Source organism: Elgaria multicarinata, chromosome 5 (genome assembly GCF_023053635.1).
Source record: "Elgaria multicarinata webbii isolate HBS135686 ecotype San Diego chromosome 5, rElgMul1.1.pri, whole genome shotgun sequence".
Taxonomy (NCBI): Eukaryota; Metazoa; Chordata; class Lepidosauria; order Squamata; family Anguidae; genus Elgaria; species Elgaria multicarinata.
In genome coordinates, this window is record NC_086175.1 from 68,464,089 (window position 1) to 68,478,683 (window position 14,595).

At 38.0% G+C, this 14,595-nt stretch overlaps 1 long non-coding RNA gene across 1 annotated transcript in view; it reads right to left on the minus strand.

Annotated features, from left to right (window-relative positions):
• The window catches only part of LOC134398913 (uncharacterized), an 85,805-nt gene that overhangs the window by 9,518 nt on the left and 61,692 nt on the right, over positions 1-14,595 (minus strand). The window contains exon 3 of the long non-coding RNA XR_010025464.1: positions 12,682-12,849. This is a non-coding gene — a long non-coding RNA (uncharacterized LOC134398913). The remainder of the gene's footprint in view (positions 1-12,681; positions 12,850-14,595) is intronic.

Sequence of the window (14,595 nt, forward strand, 5' to 3'; positions counted from 1 at the left end):
TACTGGTGCAGAGGGAGAAACGAGCCTGCAGCAGCATCCTGCTCAGTGGGAGAGCTTGTGCCTGGGTGCTTGCTGACATCTGGCTTTAGCTGACTTCAGGGGCAGGGGTTGTATTTCGGCTGAGCCAATGCAGTTTGTGGCTCCCCCAGAACCACCCCATTTTATCTGGCGGAAGGGAGGGAGACTGCTGAATTGTTAATTTCCAGTCTTGAGTCCTTCTTGACAGGCATTATAAAAATAAAGATATTAAAGCAATGCACTTGGGCTGTTGACATGTTTGGCTAATGTTTTAACTGTGGTGTGCTTGGTTTGCTGATGGTCTGTTATGCCTGATAGATTTGTTAATTTGCCTGGAGAGACATGGGAGCAACCTATTATGGTGATCATAGGTAGGGTGAGATACGACAATGGCCAGCTGAAGAGAAGAACAAGAAGGTATCTTATGCATGCTGGTTCTTCTCCCAAATGAAGGGTTCCCTTATCAGCTTGCTCTCTGATATTTTGGTACCGATGCGAAATGCCAGCTGGGTACAAAATAAATCTTCTAGGACTTAATAGTGGATGAGGGAACTGATCTGATCTGCATAACCAACACCTACATGGGGGAACAGGAAGGAGTTAATCTCTCTCAACTGTGCCATTCTGGATACTCAGTACCAATGTACTCTTGAGGGCCTGTCTGGGGCAGTCGCTATATGATCTATAGCGTCTACAGAGGTTCCATCTCCCTCGTCAGGTTTCTTCTTCATTTGGTTATAAGTTTTGAGTGTTTCTATCTTGTCTTGAGAACTAGTTAGGGATCCTACTAGGGAAATCATGCCACACTCAATAAAACACAGGTTAGAGCCCATTTTGTGGCAGCAAAGGAGGATCTCCCCACCTACCCCTCTCTATCGCATCTTCACAGTAATTTCAAGGGAAGCTATTCCAGGTAGTGAGGGGCCTGTTACAATCTGGCCCAGAAAGATAGTTGGTTGTAATGGTTGGAGTGTTGGACGGGGACTCAGGAAATCCAGGTTCCATTCAGCCATGGAAGCCCACTGGGTGACTTTGGGCCAGTCACAGACTCACAGGGTTGTTGATGTGAGGATAAAATGGAGAGGAGGATTATGTTTGGTTCCTTGGAGGAAAAAGGCAGGATATAAATGAAATAAATAAATAAAATAAAAAATAAGTAATATTTTAAAAATAAAGTCTCCTGGATACCACGTAATGCAATTCCAGTAGAGAAGATGTCCAGAACATCATCTGGTCCAGAACATCATCTGGTCCAATTACATTTGATGAATTTCAGTTGTTGAGACGTGAAGATATGGACAAGTTGCTTGGTCGAGTTAAATGGCCCAAGTGTACACTCAAGTCTTGCCCCTCCTGATTTCTTTTTATGTTTTTAAAATACGAACTTCAGTTACTGGATGGTCAAAAATATAATAAACAAATCAATCAAAGAGGCTTGGTAACACAGACATTTGTAGTGGATAGTTTTAGCCTTTTCTTTAGACCCTGCCCTAAGAACCACATGCTGATCAACAGGAACACTGAGCATTTCACACAGTAATAGCAGTCTGCAGAACAGACTATAAAAACCAGCACAGTTGATATTAAGAATCAATGCAACTGAGACTCTGCCAGTATAAATCTTTAGTAAAGACTTGAACATGCTTTGTCCTTAGGGCTATCAGCATACTCAGAGGTTTTTGAACTTGGACCTCCTTCTAAACTCACTCTGCTTTCCAATCCATCAGCTGCCGTCACTTTGGTAGGCGAGTACACAGAATCCAGGCACCCTGTTGGATATATGCAGCCCACAGCATTGTGTGTAAGAACCTGTGAACTGGGAGCACTACTCTAGCCATGGTGTTAGGTGAAAACAGTATGCATCTTAGGCTGTTTCTACACCGGCCTTTTCCCCCCGGGATCGTCCTGGGATCATCCCTGTGCATGCAAATGACACACAGGGGATCCCGGGAGCAGGCAGGGATAATCCTTCAATTTTCCTGGGATAACCCTTAGGTGTAGAAAGGGCCTCAGACTTCCCCCTAAAGATAGCCAGTAAAAAAAGAAGAGGCAAAGGAGTGCTGATGGAAATCTCCCTTTATGGAAACGGTTGCTCTTTGTCCAGGTATCTTTGAGAACCACTGGGCTCCACAGAAAACCTTTCTGAAGCTAAACAAGGAGGGAGGGATGCTCAAGAATATCAACCATTGCACACACCCCATCTCTCTCTCTCTCTCTCTCTCTCTCTCTCACACACACACACACACACACACACACACACACACACACACACAGAGCAATTAAAAGCCCCCTTTTGGAATTCTGGATACTACAGCTTGCCCAGAAAGGGCAAATGAGAACTTGTTTTGAGGGATCAAATCTTGGTCACCGGTGTTGACATCTCTACTGATATTTGAACAAGCCTTCTCCAATAAACCAGTGCAATAGTTTCCACTGGCAGGTCTGAAATTTCACTTTCCAAAGAAAGTACTTTGCCATCAAAACTACTTCCTGCCATCTGCTTATGAAGTTTTACTTTAGCATGAGTAACCAGCATTTGTTTACATTCTTGTAACAATATATTTGTACAGTTGCAGTATGCCTTGATATCCAATTAAATCATTTGCTTTTACCTAAGTGTAGAGTACGCAGGCCCTCTCATCTCTTTTCAAAGGGCCAGAAAATACTTCTAGCCAAGGGCTTGAGCGGCACCTTCTAAAAAGTGTAAATACCATGAAGTCAAAACCTAGCTCTGAAAAGGCCTTGTAGAACATAGATGGGCAGAAGGTTTGAGAAGGCAACCTATATTCTCCACCAAAGAACCTTAATCATTTAAGCAATATATCCCTCAAAGGTCTAGAAGAGAAGGAAGAATGGGGCAGTGGAAGGAAGAGTGTGTCTATAACAGCATGACAAAACCACTTCCCTCTCACTGCTTGCACAACACGTCACACTTCTTCCTCTACATTATCACAGTATCCTTTTAGATCATAGAAGGAACTGAACACAAGCACAATAAAACTGTGTTGCTCTTTCACCCTGATGGAACCAGAAGAAAGCTATCCTGAGAGTATAGCACAGCATCTCCAGAAGAAACATAGCTGGGAAAACATATAAGCTCTCAAGGGAAAGGAAGAGACAGAGTGCTACTTATAACAAGAGACAGTTTATTATAGAAATTGTTACTCTCCACAAGCATGCAGCTCAGCAGCAAAATTACACCACTGGACTAGAGATGACATCCAGATTTAGATGGGTCACTGATGATATCTTGGCTATGAATTAGCATTACCAACATAGGAAGTTGCCTTATAGCAAGACAGATCATTGGCCCATCTAGCTTGGTATTGTCTGCACCAGCTGGCAAAGACTCTCCAGAGTTCTTCCCTCCCCAAGGATTGCACCTGGGACCTACTGCTTGCAAATCACATTCTTTACCACTGAGCTATGGCCCTTCCTCTAAAGTTTTATAGTTTAGGGCATATAGCTAGAAATTATTATCTGAAATAATAGAAATGGAGGCAGGAGCACAGTCCATCAACCTCACAAAATGTGGAATGAGAGGCTGTGTGCTGTTGCAAACTGAGCAATGGGCTTGGAAGTGGGAGGGTTGGCTCAGACCAGGCACTGACCATTGTGGAAGAGCAGCAGCAGAGGGCACTCTACAGATTCTGCAGTTCGGTTTATAAAGAATATTTCCCCCTCTTTATTCCCACCTCTTTTGCCTGAACAAAAGGTTACAGGACAGGCGTAGAAATCAGCAAAGCAGAAAAAACTGAAATGGGATTACATTCTTAAAAGTACTGTGCAGGCAAAAAAGAAATTACAGCTCGTGCATCCCAAGGATGTAACTACTGCTATTAAAAGGGGGGAGGGAGGGAGAGACCCCTAGCAGTATCTAAATGTTCAAGGAGGGTTGTTGTTGTTACATCGTTGTTGTTGTTGTTGTTGTTGTTAGGACATGACGGGCTTTGCCAAGTCATGCTGTCTCTTACTGATTCAGGAATTTCCTGATTATTGAACCTGTTTTAAGTATGACTGCTTTCTGGATGTTGATGTGGATGTATATTGGTAGGCCCAATTTCTGAAGGTTTTCTGTAAATGATGATGATAATGATAACAACAACAACATTTCTGTACTGCCCAATAGTCAAAGCCCTCTGGGCGGTTCACAGTTAGATATTAGATACTTTGCTATTATAAAGAGAAAAGCCATGTTAGCTATTTGCCATATGCTTTAAATAATATTCTACCTCATAGACTAAAAAAACACTACAACTGCTATACAACAAGAGGGAGAAATGCACCATAGAAGACTCAACCCAAGGCAGACATGCAATGCACCTTGTGACTGAGGAGTTCTGGACTATACCAGTACTGCTACAAAGTTCACTTTTCACAGTTGGTGTTGGTTTCCTTTTAAGATGCTTTGAAAGTGACTAGGCTGACCACATCCACATTCTGAAATACCATTTTTGAGAACTCCCAACGACGCCCGAGCCAAAAGAACAGGAACTGACTCATTTTACAGTGTTCAACGTGTAATCACTTTAGAGAGTTTGCCAACGATACAGACAGGAATAGTGAGGACTCAAAGGAGACCCACACACCACTAAACTGGCATACACATACTCCACAGTGCCACTGAAACCTAAATGTAAGGAAAAATGGCTTTAAGTGGTGCAAGGTCTAAATGCATTATCATCCAATGAAGCACCGAAGAACCTACAGATTTATTATTCCACTATTAACTGCACAGATACTTTCTAATCGGCAACTCACACTGATACTAATCCCAAGTGCTACATAACCTCATAAAGAAGAAACTCAAAAGGACACTGAAGGAAACACATCATCATTTGGAGGTACAGGTTGTAGAAATTAAAAGCAGATGTAAACGTAAACACAAAAAACTGGAGGGGATAAGAATCAATTCAAAGGTGAAGAGGATCATGCCACTGCCACATGAATGTGGCACAGTCCTCTTCAATATGCTAGCTTTACACACACACACACACACACACACACCCCATTCATACAACCATTCCCCACATGCACCATGTTAGAAGGCAGCATGTTTGAATCAATCCTAGGAGAGAAAAATTCTGAGAAAAAAGAGCATAGCTTGCTTTCTGTTACAGCCTGGGCAAGAAAAACTTTTCCAAGTGTAAGGTTTTAGTGTAAATGTGCCAGTTTGGTTAATAATATATCACGTGTGACAGAGCACTTTATCAAGGCTCAGGAAGAAATTTCTTATCCACCCAGAAAAGTGAGAAAAATCTGATTATAAATTCTTTCTCTTGTCTACATTAACAATTAGTTCTGTAGGCAGCTTTCAATGGCACTCCTGTGCTGTGCTGTGATCTGCTTCTATTTCATGGTGGTTTGGACCACAGTCTGGGAACCACAAAATTTTGTAGCACTCATGGAGCTAAAGTTTGCCTGGATGGGACACCACTGAGATGCCCCAGGCAAGCTGCTTTGAGCATCCTAAAGAGTACAAGTATAGTCAGAGCCAGGATCTGCAGAGCTACCTGTGGTCTATATATTTCTGTTTAAGAAGAGCTGATACACAAGAGATCAATGCAGAATTGTATTCTGCTGAACAACAACAAGAAAGCCAATGCTTATGCTCAAGTAGAGGGAGAGACCTGATAAGAAAATGGGAGAAACCCTGAAGAAATATTGGGTGCATGGATTTTCAAAGGATTTAGCAAATGAAAAAGCCCCAAACTACTGAACACACTCATATGCTGATCATTCCAGGAGGAAAGCAGCTTTGATTCTAAATAAAAGCAGCAGTTTTCAAAACAAAGAGGATAAATTAAAAATAAAATTTATTTATTTATTTATTTATTTATTATTGCATTTATATCCCGCCTTTTTTTTCTCCAAGGAACCCAAGGTGGCGTACATAGTTGAATCAAAGTTATAGAAATCAAACGAATCCAACTGTTCTCCCTTGCTGCACATAATGTCCGAATCACCTCCCCAAAACCTATACTATGCCAGCTCTTTCAAATCCCTCCTTAAAACTCTTTTCTTCTACGAAGCCTTCGACTGCCGTCCCAAGTGAAATGTAGATCAAGTGAGTGTGTGTTTCCTCACAGTCTTCATTTGTTACCCTTCTTCTCTTGTCCTTTCTCTCCCCCTGTCCATTACCTTTGCCTCCCCTCTTTCATGTCCCCTCAATGCCACAATTTCAACTGTAAGCTCCTTTAGACAGGGAATCTTTTTACATCACTCTTTAAAACATCAAGTACATTGATGGCAGTATGTAATTCATAATAAGCATCTATCTATGGTTGTTTTGATTTCAATTAGCTATAATGAATAATTCCTGGGTAACACTATGGGTACTGTTCGTCAAGCTGCCTATTAAGTGATGTGTAAACCAATATTTGGACATTTTCATTAGAATGACCCCACAATGTATGTGATGCATCCTGGTTAACTCCCTTGAGAATTAAAACGTTCATTTGGGTGTTCAAGGCAGCACAAACACCCCTGAGAAAAGGTTGCCAATAAGACTTAAACTAAGGAATTAAACTGAATTTAAACTATTTTTCTATTTTAAAACATACTTTTTAATGTTTATAAATGTTATTTCCCCTCTCTTCAATAGGTATCTTCAAAGTATTCCTGAAATTGATTTCAGTAAAAGTGACATGAAAACCCGAATTAAAAGCAACACAACTTGTCAAACTTAGTATGTGACTAGCACTTGCCCAGGGCTATTCAAGTGGTTATTAGGAATACACAATAACTGTCAGTGTACAAAACCTAATCTGCCAACAAAAGAGATCACAAAAACACACTGAATTATTGTGATGCTTCCTATCAGGGAGGAGAACATAACACTTAAGTCAGCCAATTAACATACATCCTAAAAGGAACATCAGCTTGGAATTTCATTTCACTTGCAGCAAAACACCAACAATACAGTTATTTAAAGCCCCAATCCCAGGTGTTTTACTCTGAAGTAACTCACTGAGTTTAGTGGTGCTTACTTCCTAGTAAGTGTCTAAGGTTGACACTTAAAGCTGCAATCCTATAACCACTCACCTAAGAGTAAGCCCCACCTAAGCAATGGGAATTGCTTCTGAGTAGATATATGTAGGGACTGTGCTCTAAGGCATATTAGAGTTCCTTTCAAGGAGAAGCAATGCAAGCTATGGAGGGTTTTGCTCAGCGATGTTTTAATAAATGATATTTATTGTGTAGTCTATTTGTTGAGTCCATTACTCCCAATAAAGCCTTTACAGACTTGTTATTTAATACCTTCCTACCTAAAATCAAGGTCCATTACACAGTACAGACTTTGCAAATACATAATGATGTGTTTCCATACTGCTATATACCTGGGAGGCAAAGACTACCATCACAGAAGTAGAGCTTCCTAGTTAGGTAAAATAGGGTGTTATGACCTGCAGTTGCTAGCTGGGGAACTACTGAAACCACTCCTTCCAGCAACAGAAGCATAACTAATGCATTTTACAACATCGTTTGCTGGGTCTACGAAGAGGCAAGGACACAAGTGCAGAGATAATCTATATCTGAATAGCACCACAGATGTATGGATCAGGAAATAAATCTGTGATGTGTGAAGCAGCCCTAAATAACTAAAATTACTGTATTGTCAAAGAAACCTCCTTTCAAAGTCATTGAGTATATATGCTCCCAAACAAAATTTTAAAAGGAGAGCTTTATCTGTGTTAGTCATAAAAAAGAACACCAAACAAGATTTTGTGGACACGTCAAACAGAATATTTTGTGGGAGAATTAAATTGGAAATTAGACCTCATTCTGCAAGGATTTTTCCCTTTTTAGCTTAAATAGTAGAATTATCTCCAAGTTCTTCTTTAGTAATTTCTAAAGTTTCAGGTAGTACTGAAACAAATCTCTATATCTTCCCAGAACAAACATAACTTATACCATATTATCCTTATTATGCACAATTCATATTACTCTTATTATGCACTCAACGTAGCCATCTCCAACCATTCAACAGCTTTCTCGTCCAGCCTAGTCTACCACACTTGCTAATGGAAACAGCTTCCTAAATGGCCAATGCCCTTAGGGCATATAATCTAGAGGATGAACTACAAATTTAATGGTCGGATTTTAGTGTCTCACAATAGTTTCATATTGTTTCGTGTATTACAATAGTTTAATAGTATTATAAATATGTGATGAGTAAAAGTAGCAGTACTAGAAGTGCTGTTACCACAAATAAAGTGAAAAGGAATACAGAACCAACTTACAACATGTAGAAATTAAGTGAAATCAAAGGGGAACCTATAAAGATCAGTAGGAAACCTGGCACCCTCCAGATGTTTTGAACTACAATTTCCATAATCCCTGACCATTGGCCATGCTGGCTGGGGATGATGGGAGCTGTACTCCAAAACATATGTAAAGTGCCAGATTACCAATCCCTGACCTATAACTTGAAGTTGGGGGTGGGGGGAAGCAAGTCTGATCTTTCATTCAACTACATTATTTTTTGTTCAGGTTCTACCTCTTCATTCTGAAGAATGTTTCCCCCCAACCCTTTATCCTGGTATGCTTTTAAAATGTACTACATAAAATGTTCATCTTTACTTGACAGGTAAGATAATGCATACGGTGTTCCATTTGTCATGGGCAAATATGACGTCATAATTGATTATTGCTCACTTCAAATTAGAAAATAATTTGGGTTCAATTCAGAAAAAAGTTAACAGACACATTTATGTAGTCAAAGTGGCCAAATTTAATCAAAGTCTTTCACATGATGTTTAAGCACATGTTGTTTTTGGTTCTAAACCTAGGCAGTATAGCTCTATTTTCCTACACCTTAGTGAATACTTTGGATACAGCATTTAATAGTCCTGCACTTTTAAATAAACATGAGACCTAGGATAAAACTTCCAAGTACGCATACTTAGAATTGCAGTCTTAGGCTAGGTAGATGTGAGTTCAACACACAACTTGTTCTCAAGATGAAACAGTTCCCCATATAAAATATCAACTGATATTCAGTTATTAACGGTGCCAAACTATATTGACTCTGTTTAGATGACAAGCTAAGCCACAGTGGTTAAGCATTTTGAACTATGGCTTAGTGTATCATGTGCACCATTCCTAACCATGGTGTCTACATAACCACAATTTAAATGCACTCACTAACCATTTGCTGCAAAAGGGTTAGTGGCCTAACCGTGGCTTAGCATATGTTTGAACAGGCCCAATGTTTACTTAGAAGTAAATCCCACTCTGTATAATGGGACATTCCCAGGTAAGGGTGTCTAGTACTGCAGCCTAGTATGGTAGCCTTCAATGTTGCAGTCCAATCAACAGTCTAAAAAGTCTGAATCAGCTTGGACCATTTACATACTTGAAAGCAATACTCATGCTTTAAAATGGCCCAATTGCTGTCATATTAGAAATGCTTAACTTTAGCTTTTAGAATTTAAGCAGAAATGATGAATACTAAACTACTATTGCTATAAATATTTGCACATATGTACTCCATTTCAAAGGACAATCTCAGCTTTTCAGAAAGCTTCAGAAAGATGGATACTATCTACTTAGCAATTAAAAAAATAAACTAATAAATAAGTGTTCAGCTAACTTTGAAATCTAAAAATGTCAAAGCTCAGAACAGCAAGCCTATTAGTATTTTCCTATGTAGATGTGCATGGTATAACAATGAAGTTGTTAAATTTTTAATGGGAAATGTCTTCAAACTGAATAGGCTACTTTCTTAGAGAGTCAGCAACTCTGCAGACAGTTTTAATGGTTTGCACCACCTGCTTTATATGACGTCACAATACCACACACCTGGCAATTCAAAACACACCTGGCAATTCAAAACTACTCACATTTACAGTCTGTGTGTTTGTTTATCGTAAAATATATTAAAAAGATGTAAAGTGATATGTTAAAACATTGTTCTTCAAATCTTGTGAAAAATGATCATCTTGCTATTTCATCCATATCCATGTAAATGTATGGGATAAGATAATGTCCTGGGTTTCCAAGGAGACATAGTGATAGCAAATCAACATGAAGGTTCTCATGACAAGGACCTTGACAGAAAATGGCTATCAGAATTCAATTTTCACCTTCCAATGGGATCCTCTTAAGTTACACCTTGTACTGGTGCAAGAGTAGAATCTATACTGCTTGGGGAAAAAATCATATACACTTCTTTAAGGTATCAAGGAGGTGTGTGAACTGTTCTTGAGGAGGATGAAAAGAGATTCAAAAAAACACATTTGGGTACAGAACTTCCCCAGAAGTGCTAAATTAGATTTATCTGGTCTGATTAACACAATATAGTTTTGACTGTTCCCAGAGTACAGACCAAAATAAACAAAGAAGCCAAGTAAAGAATTACAAATATGGTTGTCAACAATTATTCAGATGTTGGTGGCACCTTTTCTGGCAATCAGTGGCCATATCTGTTATTGCCAGATCTATACGCTGTGGATATACAATAGTGAAATAGAAACAGCCACTCAGTTATTATATATAATGAAAATATAACCTCTAGATATATTTTGAGAAGATTCCTGAGATTGTAGTGTTTTCTCCACCTCATAAATCTGAGCTGTTATGCCCAAAGTTTGATTGAATGAATATTGAATTAAGCACAAGCAGAACTATGCTCTATATGCATCCAAGTACACGAGAAGGAAGCTTTCACTCAGTTAGCTGTTTACTATGAAATTGACTATGACCACAAACTCACATTCAGCATTCTCACTTATTCTAATGATAATAGATTTGAGTTATTGATGAAGACATCCACTAAATGCTTTAAAATAGTTTAAAGTAATTTGTCTTAATTTACAGCTATTTCTCCTTAGTATCTATTGGTACTTCACTTTTCTAATACAGAAAAATTAAACACCCCCACACTTTTCTAAGAAATTAGTTCTTTTTCACTCTGTCTGTTCCACACCCAGAATTTTCAGAAGCTCTCCTAGCTAGCAGAATGCATACACATTATCTTTAATAAAGTCACCTTTAAAGTGTTTATCATGTTCAACTATAAAGAGAATAAAGTAAGATACAGAAAGTCACTATAGAAATACAATCTTTTAAAAAAATGGGATCAGAGCATTTAGTTCTGACTTCACTTTCACAAATATTTCAAAACAGATACACAAAGCTAAGAAATGTTTTCAAAACTCTGTGATCCAGAAAAAGTAACAGGGTTTCTTTTAAGCTACAATACATTTTTCTTTCCTTAAGCTCAAGTATATCTGTAAGTAACACTAGACACAGAAAAGTTTACCTATATTTTTGGGTTAATATCATAAGTGAAAACCTCCTCTACTATTTTTTATGACTGCTGAAGATATTATAAAGCCTCCCAAACAGTTTGCATAGCAGGTAGCCTTTTCCCTTGTGTTCACTGAGCACACCTTATCTAGAACAAGGAAGACTGCCAAGGTACAGTTCATATTCTTCCCAATTTACTAGGGAACAGACCTGTTAAAGCTGGTATTTTTTAAGCCTATTCTTTTTTAATGCTCCTTTTGTTAAACATTCCCTTCTTATTTTTACAATCGTTATTTTTAACGAAAGCATTATTTTAAACAGCACACTAGGAAAAAAGAGACAATAGTTTGAAGGTTGTTAGCAAAATGACAGAACCTTCTGCCTTCAACCATGAGTCTCAAGCATCACTAAAACAACCAACTGGCTATACAAACATAAATGCCCATGAGGGGTGGGGAAAGAACGCTGATTACGATTAGGGACAAAACATCTTATAGTATCTACCTAAGCCGTAAAAATAAAGTTATTTCCTTCAAATGCACAGTTGAAAATAAAAACAAGTCATTACTGCACAGAAGGTCATTGGATTATAGGCACACTTAGCTTTATTGGTCATAAACTAATTATTTCCTCTATTTGTTTCAACACAGCATGTTCATACGGAAAATCTGAAAATGAGCTAATTGAAAGGAAGTTGACTAATACAGAAACATATTTTTCTGTTAGTTCATGACACTTTTATTATACTAGGAAATTCATTCAAAAAGTTTAAATACTTTGCCCAGGTTTCCTTCACTAAATTTTATATAATGTGCCTATTATTCTAGATCCTAATACTGTAATATATTTAATATATTCAGCAAGTCCCATTAAAAAAACCCAATGATGTCAAAAATAATTATTATGGGGTGGAGTCAGTAACTAACTGATAGAGAAAAATCATGCTATTTTTAAATTTTATTTAATTTAGCTAGAACAAGGTAGACTGATAATTAAGGTTTTCAAAATGTGGTCCTGCCAGTAAATACACTGCAAATAGTCAGCAGAAAGAGAAATTATTAATTTAAAAGAGATCTCATTCTTTTCCAAAGAAAGTTTGTTACAACTAAAATATGCAATAAGAAATTATCATGAATTTTAATCTTAAAATAAATAAAAAGGACAAAGAAACGGGAAAAACATGTTTCCCTTAAAAACATTGTCCTGAATAGTTGATCTTCTCTCACACTTTCATGCTCTGAACATTCTTTAAAACACACACACTCAGTTTATTTCAAATACGTTAAGCCTAAAGAGATTATTCCCCCTTTCAATTCAGGTATTAGTTATATAGTTAGAAACCAGCAAATCTGAGCATAATTTCTAACACGCAATAGTCTGTAGCAGTAAGTAATATTGTTTCATACTTACCCGTTCCAAGTAAATAATACTTCCTGGTGAGAGATTTTACAGCTTCCGTTAACTAAAAATCCTTCACCATTGCAGCTAGACAAGCCGGATTACAAAGCACTTTTGTCAGAAGGCAGGATGAAAGATTTCCCCCCACAGTCATTTTTGAAAGTAAAGTGCACTTCATTCCTGTGATAAAAACAAGGCAATGAGAACAGAAAATAAGCTCAGACAAGTTCCTGTCAAAGATTCTGTTCTGTAGTCTTCTGAAATGGGTAAACAATCTTAAAGTGACAGTTACCAAACTCCTAGGAGACACTCATTAATCCAAATTGGCTGCAGATGGCTTTATTGTCTACTATTTGGCTAAATCAAGCCCACACCAGTGTTAAACTTTATCACATGTTGCTGAATCACCACCTAGTCACAGCATTGCAATCTACATGTAACTAAGCAATGTGAGTGAGTAAAGCTTCTACTAACTCCCAGGCAGGGAGTTCTTCTTATACGGAGCCGCCAATTAGCTCTTGCCCAATCACAGGCTGCAACTAGTTGCCTCTGACACATGACAGGGCAGTCCCCACTACAGCAGAAAGATTTCTGAATTAGTTGGGGTTACAGAAAGGACAAGCATTGGGAGGGGGAAGCAGGGAGTACAAAATGAAAACGCCCAGCCTGAGTACTAGTGCTTTAAAGCAGGAAACTCCCTCGCTTCACACAGACACAAGAACAACGTCTAGCACACGTAAAAATCAGTTATACTACAGAAAACATGTTTAATAAATACATTTACACCTATTTATGGTGCCTTCTATACCCCAAACTCTCCTGCTTTCACTTAATTAGATAACACTCAGAATTAGAAACGTTCTGATCCATTCTAAGGAAAAAAGCAATTAAACAGGATTAACAAAATTACAAGTCTTAAACTAACCCTTATAGTTTTTACAGCTTGTCAAGGTAATTAGGCATCTCATCATAAAGACTACATCTAAATCTGAATATCAAGTTGAAGAATTATTTTATGTACAGATCAATGACAGTGAAGTATATCCTAAATATTCTTGCAAAACGGTGTCCAGGTATTCATGCATTCTATATGTTCATTCCGTCCATTTTATTATTTTCTTCTATATTTATTAATATTACTTTTATTAATATTAAATAAAAGAACAGTTATATTGTAAAATGGCCAATTCAATACATTTATTGTAGAGTCAAGATAAAAGTGAAATTTACTTTTGAATCCTAAGATTTTCATACAGTTTCAAGCATCATATGGCTGCAGTCACTGCTGAAAACCGAAGAACTGCAAGATTTCCTGCTGCTGCTACAGTTGGCCAATCCCAATTTATGGGCATGAAGTGTATGCCAGGACAAACCATACAAGATGACTCAAGTTGCCTCACCCTACAGAACAACAGGCCTCTTTTGCAGGGGAGAGAAGAGCTCCTTATAGGTATGACTCAGAGGCTTATGCTATATTCAGAAAATATATTAAAATTACTCTGGAATGCTTGCATATCCCGGGATACCATCAGAGGAATTTGCTATACCAGACTAAATCAGGACAGCCTGTCATGGTGTAACTTATTTTTACATCATTATTTTACACTCTGGAATGAACTCTCAACATGCCACAGATAAATATTTGTTTGAACAAGCATACAGCACACCACCTCATTAGACCACTCTGGACAGTCATACCAGTATCTATGCGGACAAAACTAGGAACCAACACAGATTTAAGAACCTTAGAAATAAATGCATATACATGCATCCATCTAAAAATCCTAGTTGTAGATCCTGTTAAAACTCCGGTTACACAAACCACATTTCTAATGTCCCGGGGAAAATCTTATTGATATTTCAGGATTTCTATTCAAGAAACTCTAGAGTGTCATATCGCAAATACATAACCTGTAATTTCATAGA